The following is a 7159-nucleotide window of genomic DNA, read 5'->3' as shown; positions in this document are numbered from 1 at the left end:
AAGGATTAAAAATCATACCACCAAATGATGGCTGTAAGACTGTTGCAGGAGGTTTTTTCCAGAACCATGTGCAGTTCTTCCCACTTTTATTTTTCACTCTGATTTCTTTGCACAGGAATATTTTTACACAGTCTTCTAATAGTGGCATGTTACTACTAGGGTATTGCCCTGCCAGCATTGGCATTGACTCTATTGTAGTGGTGTTCCAATTTGCGGATGGATCAAAGATTGTTTGCTGAACACACTTTAGCAAGCAAGAGAGCCTCTTAGTCTTTACATGCTAGGAGTCCCAGAAAAAGATGAATGAGGTGATGCTGTGCTTTGTTTCTGAAGAGAGATCAAAAACTTCTTTCTGGGGTCACCCCCGTCTTGGTACAGAGAGAGCACAGAAGGGCTGGAAGCAGCACTTTTTAACCCTCTTTGCATTCTCTAGGAAATGGGAGGAAGAACTTGCCCCAAGGTTGGTGCACGAAGACTCTTTTGCTGCAACTGTTGACCAGAAAATATCTCTGGGAAAATTGGCAGTGGCAGAAAGCCAGCCCTTCCTGGGAAATGGACTGCAATTGTTCCGAAGTTATTCCCATTTACTGTTGCTAAGCTCTGCTGTCTAGCTGTCAGATATGGTGGGGACCATGTTGAAAGCATTAGAAACAATGGACTGATGCTGCAATATTGAATCAACAGAGCTGGTCTTTTCCATAGGTGTCATGGAAAATTATTTATAGTGGTAAAAATGAGTTCAAAATCAAAGAAGAACAGCATGGTAGGAAAAAAAATGACATCAATAGAATGAAGATGCCTAAAGTTCTTCTTCTGAAGTTACACGGAGTGCATATTTTCTAAAGAAGGTTGTGAGACTAATGAAGAAGTAGGAGTACGTTCCATAAGGCTGGTGCACAAGTTCATCGTTCCAACTTACATATGATTAAAAGACAAATCTTCTTCCTTCTGGAAAAGTAGACCATTAGTAATTTTATCAAAGGTAGGATTCTATCAAGTATTCCTACAAGACAGTATTAGTATAAAGAAAAGCCTTTTGGCATGTATTTAACTCCAGGAAATTGGAAAAAGCAGAAGAGTGTCTTTCTTTGCTGCAAGCTCTACTTCCTGTTTGCTATTGCTGCTTGAACATTGTCGAAAGAAAACTTGTCCAAAGAAGACTAATGTCCAGAAGCAACTGTAAGTATCCATTCCGTTCCTGCCAATTTGTAACTAGAAAGTAAGAGACACCCACGATAATTGAATAATCTAGTGCATATATGGAGTATACCATCATTAAGAAAGGGGCACTCTGGAGAAAGGAGCAAATGCAGATGAATTTCAGGTAAGGAAGTGATTGGAGAGCTAAGTGCAGACCCTCGACTTGACAAGAAATGACGTCAAGTAATCCCAACCAGAACCATAGAGAACTCCATTGTGAAATGGCTCACATTTATGGTCCTCTCTTCCTCCAAGATGAAGGATCAGTGTTTTGAAACAATCTTCAAAATGGTATGGCTAAAAATCTCAGATGTCATTTTCATTTTTTTTTCCCCAGAAACAACTATTTCAAAACCTCTTTAAAACTGAACTTATCCCTTAAGATGCCATTTTTTAAAAGGGCAACTTGTCATTTAACAATGTATTCCAAAGAGCATTTACAAATTTAAACTAAAATGAACAATCTTCCTAGTAATTTTATTTTTTTTGCAGCTCAGTGGTAGCATAGGCAGCAAAGAAGAGAACGGACCGCAGCCATTTCTGGAACATCTTTGAATTCAGGGGCGTCTGGCCCTGAGTGGTTGGCCAACTCCAAAAGTTCCCAACAACCAAGGATGTCTCCAAAAGCCAATCTGCCCCAACCGCACGTTCCAAACTGCCAGAGCCCTATCTTGCCAAGAAATTGGATTTGCTGCACATACCTATGACACTGCACTTTCCGGTGCAAGCTGCAAACTGCTGGCAGATGAGCATGCTCTCTGCCCACTCCTCCCCAGCTCTTCCTAGTAGCGGGCAGGTTGCAGCCTGGCGAAGGCAAGAAACCACGAGAGCTGTAACAGAGCAGAAGGACAGCTGAGATGCTGAAAAGCAACAAAGTTGAACAGCCTGGCTAGGCTTCAGAAGTGGACAATGACTGAATGCGAAAATGGAAAAATAAGAGCAGCGGGCTTCTGTGCGCAGTGAAGGCAATTGCAAGACTCCAGCAGCTGCTCCTTGCCAAGCACAGGCAGCTGCCTATGTTTGTTTCTTGACCAACTCACAGTTGCCCTTCTTTTCAGCAGCTGCCACCGTGTTCTCTGCATCTCGGAGCCTCTGGAGAGCAGCAGGACTTTCCAAGGAGGGATACATGACGACTACGTCAAAACCCAGGAAAGTTGTCCTGGAACACCTTCCATTGGCATGCCAAAAGTGAATTCAACAGGCAGGATAGCGGCAGCCGCCATCCTGCAGCTTTCTGCGAGCTTCGCACACAAAGCCGTCTTCTTCGCGGCTTCGTTCTTCGCCTCTTGCAAGCACAATTCAAGCACAGTGAGCTGCCTATGTTCTTGGTTCTCGGCCAACTCACAGTTTTCCTTCTTTTCAGCAGCTGCCACAGTGTTCTCTGCATCTCAGAGCCTCTGGGGAGCAAGAAGAATTTACAGGGAGGGATGCATGAAAACGGAAATAAAAACTCAGGAAGGTTTTCCTGGAACACCTCCCATTGGCATGCCAAGAGTGAATTCAAGAGGCAGCAGAGCGGCAGCCACTGTCCTGCGCAAGCCTGCGAGCTTCGCACACAAGCCGGCTTCTTCGCGGCTTCGTTCTTCGCCTCTGGCAACCTGCCGCGATCTCCGGCTGCCCGAGGCGAAGAAGCGGCTACTTCGCGCACAGATCACTGGAGAGGTAGCGGTGCGCTCCGGAGCGCCGCTTTTGCCGAAAGACGCCGGGAAGCGGCACTTGCTTTCGGCCAGCTGCGGAGCTCCGTATTCTGCCTCTCTAGTCGCCTACATCTTAGCGAAAAGCTTTTCCGCTCCAGTTCTCAAGGAGAAAGTGTCCCAGCACTGCTCACTTAGCCCGACCTTGCCAGGAAATGAGATTTGCTGCACATTCCAAGGACACTGCATTTTCCTGGGCAAGCTGCAACCTGCTGGCAGATGGCCGTGCTCTCTGCCCACTCCTGCCCAGTTCTTGCTACTAGCGGGCACGTTGCAGCCTGGCGAAGGCAAGAAACCTGGAGAGCTGTCACAGAGCAGAAGGGCAGCTGAGATGCTGAAAAGCAGCAAAGCTGAACTGCCTGCCTCAACTTCAGCAGTGTGTAATTGACTGAAGGCGAAAAACCAAGCAGCAGAGCAGCGGGCGTCTGTGCGCACTGAAGGCAATTGCAAGAATCCAGCAGCTGCTCCTCGCCAAGCACAGTCAACTGCCTGTGTTCTTGCTTCTTGACCAACTCACAGTTGCCCTTCTTCTCAGCAGCTGCCACCGTGTTCTCTGCATCTCGGAGCCTCTGGGGAGCAACAAGAATTTCCAAGGTGGGATGCATGACGACTATGTCAAAACCCAGGAAAGTTGTCCCGGAACACCTCCCATTGGCATGCCAGAGGTGAATTCAAGGGGCAGGAGAGCGGCGGCCACCGTCCTGCAGCAGTCTGCGAGCTTCGCACACAAGCCGGCTTCTTCGCGGCTTCGTTCTTCGCCTCTTGCAAGCTACCGCGATCTCCGGCTGCCGGAGGCGAAGAAGCGGCTACTTCGCGCACAGATCACTGGAGCGGCAGCGGTGCGCTCCGAAGCGCCGCTTCTGCCGAAAGACGCCGGGAAGCGGCACTTGCTTTCGGCCAGCTGCGGAGCTCCGTATTCTGCCTCTCTAGTCGCCTACATCTTAGCGAAAAGCTTTTCCGCTCCAGTTCTCAAGGAGAAAGTGTACCAGCACTGCTCACTTAGCCCGACCTTGCCAGGAAATAAGATTTGCTGCACATTCCAAGGACACTGCAGTTTCCTGGGCAAGCTGCAACCTGCTGGCAGATGGCCGTGCTCTCTGCCCAGTCCTGCCCAGTTCTTGCTACTAGCGGGCACGTTGCAGCCTGGCGAAGGCAAGAAACCTCTGAAACGATGCGCGGAAGAAATCAATAGACTCCATAACCTGGGGTAGTTATGAAGTGGGTATGTACGTCAGCGCCCGGCACAAGTGAGATAGCTCTCCAAAACTTGTGCCCCGAGCCTCAGTCTGACCCACACTTTTATTCTTAAAGATGTGCAATACACTGCACAACTTTTTCATGCATATTCAACCCCTAGCCCCGCCTGTCCTCGCTTCTCATGCTAAGTAAGTCCACGCCCTTCTGGGCATGCGTGGTTTGCTGTGGTGGTCGTACGGGGGTCTCTTGGTGGTCCTGAGGCTGAAGATTGTGGTCTTCCTCATGATTGAACTTTTGAACTTTTCCTCTCTGCGCGTGCGCTTTTGGTCCTTTGGTGCTTATCTGAGTACGTCTGTCAGTCTTGATAGGCTTGGAGACAGAGGAGCTTCTTTATCTGGGTTCTTTGCTTCTTCTGGTATTGTTCTTTATGCAAGAAGCTTCAGAAATTTGCATTTTCCTTTGCCCTTTGTATTAGGCAGAGGTTTCTTAAGCAAAAGGTTGAAAATTCAACACATAACTCTACAAGCTAAATTAGAAATGCTTAATTCATTTTGTTAACCTAACTCTAAAAATCTCTGCTTCAGTCCCCCCTTTTCTTAAAATAGAGTAAATTCTTTTACTACAGGGGTCTTGATTTAAATTCTGATCTACTATCACGACCGTCCTCTTTCATAAGATTCTAGGAGTTCTAGAGAGTGATGTCAGACTGGCCATGTGTTTTAACATCCTCGAATTCTACATGAGTGTTAAAGTAGACATCATTAAACTTACAGTAACTAAAATTAATGGAATTATAATTGGGTGACATCAAGTGTTCTAAACAGTGTATTTCACTAGTTATGACTTGTGTTTATTAGCTAGTGATTGGTGCTGGATACACCAAGTTAAGAGACTTAACATACAGGAGGTTAGTGACATGTCTTGGGTAGACATTCTCTTTCGCACCCCATATGGTTTTTCATAAAGCAATTCAAAGTGGTTTAGCTTTTCTTTACTCTTGGGTTTGGTTCGGATCTGCAGTAGTGCTAATGGGAGGGATTGAGTCCATGACAAATTAGCTTCTTGTCCCAATTGTACAATTTGTTGTTTGATCAAATGATTCATTTTTTTTACCTGACCACTTGATTGTGGGTTATATGGGGTGTGAAGTTCTCAGTCTATGTTCAAGTATTGGCTCACTTGTTGCACGAATTTTACAATAAAATGTGGTCCTCTATTTGAGGAGATTGTGGCCAGGACTCTAAAGCATGGTATGTTTTCTTGTACCAATACCTTAGTTACTTCCCAAGCTTTAGAAGTCCTGGTGGGGAATGCTTCTGGCCATCCTGAAAAGGTATCTGTTAGCACCAGGAAAAACTTATACCCCCCCTTTTCTTGGCAATTCTGTACAATCAATATGCCATTGCTGCTCCGGCCCATGACCCTTCCTCATCTGGCTAAGCTTTGGTTTGGGAGTATTTTTGGGGTTGGTCTGGAGGCAAAGGTCACATTGTCGAGTTGTAAATGTCTAGTTATGCTAGACCATCAATACCCCAATGGTTTTCTGGTGTTCTTCCTTTATTAGGGACCATCATAAATAGGAGGGTAGAACTAATTTTCCTTCTATGGTGGCCCATCCCTCTTGGTTATAGTCTCCTTTTTGCTCATAGATTAATTTTTTTTTTCTAGTTTGTTGTATCTTGGCTTACCTTTAGGGGAAATGTGCTCGTCTTGCTGCTTCTTTTGCTTCCCTATCTGCCAGCTCGTTTCCTTCTTCCAATTCTGAGTTGATCTTCTGATGTGCCTTAATGTGCATGATCGCTACTTTCTCTGGCAACTGCTTCTAGAAGTCGCAGTACTTCTGATGCATCTTTAATATTTTTCCCTTGAGACTTCAGCAGTCCTCTCTCTTTCTAAATGGCTCTGTGAGCATGCATTACTCCAAATGGATACTTCGAGTCCGTGTATATGTTTATCTCTTTCCCTCTTGCCAATTCTAGGGCCCGAGTTAGAGCAATTATCTCGGCCTTCTGTGCAGAGGTATTTGTTGGCAGGGGCCCAGATGGTATTACTTCCTTCCACGTTGGAACTGCCTAGCCGGCGTGCCGTTTTCTACTGATGATATAACTGCTTCCATCAGTAAAGGAGACTTCTGCATTCTCGAGAGGGGTGTCCTTCGAGTCAGGGCAGCTGGAGTAGGTGGCTTCAATGGTCTCCAGGCAGTCATGTTCCACTGGTTCCCCTTGGTTTCTACTGAGGAAGGAGGCTGGATTGACAATGTTAGCCACTACTATCTCTACATCATCTTGCTCCGCTATGATAGCTTGGTATCTCAGGAGCCGTTGTGGGGAAAGCCAATGCCCACCTTTTACCTCTAGCACTGCAGACACTGTGTGAGACACTAGCACAGTTCTTTTCTGGCCTAGGGTGAATTTGTGTGCCTCTTGGATGTTCAGTACGACTGCTGCAACAGCTCTGAGGCACCCAGGCCACCCTTTAGCTGCTGTATCCAATTGCTTAGAGAAGTAAGCCACTGCTCTCCGATATGGGCCCAGGTCCTGTGCTAGTATTCCTAAGGCGATTCCTTGCTTCTCATGGGAGAATAAAAGGAAAGGCTTACTCACGTCCGGCAATCTCAGGGCTGGAGCTGACATGAGGGCTTTTTTCAGCTGGTTGAAAGCTTGCGTAGCTTCCTTTCTCTCTTGGATGTTCCTGCTTTCTGTTGCAATCCGTTCATAGAAGGGCTTAACAAACAGTCCATAGTTATAGATCCATAACCTGCACCACCCTGTCATCCTCAGGAAAGTTCGTAGTTCCTTTACCGTCTGAGGTTTTGGGCTCTGGCATATTGCCTCCTTCCGGCTTTGGCCCAAGGTACGTTGTCTAGCACTGACTTCCTAACCCAGATAAGTTACTTTCTGTTTTACTACTTGGGCTTTTTTCTTTGATACGCGGTACCCTTGGAGCCCCAAAAAGTTCAAGAGGCTTATCGTCCAGGCCGTGCATGCTTCCCTTGTCCGTGTGGCTATCAGGATGTCATCTACGTACTCTAGCAACTTCCCTTCCTCTGGAGGGGCTTCTCAGGTCTC

The sequence above is a fragment of the Vidua macroura genome, chromosome 17 (genome assembly GCF_024509145.1).
Source record: "Vidua macroura isolate BioBank_ID:100142 chromosome 17, ASM2450914v1, whole genome shotgun sequence".
NCBI classification, from domain to species: domain Eukaryota; kingdom Metazoa; phylum Chordata; class Aves; order Passeriformes; family Viduidae; genus Vidua; species Vidua macroura.
The sequence above is the reverse complement of the archived record's forward strand: the minus strand, read 5'-3'. Positions refer to the sequence as shown.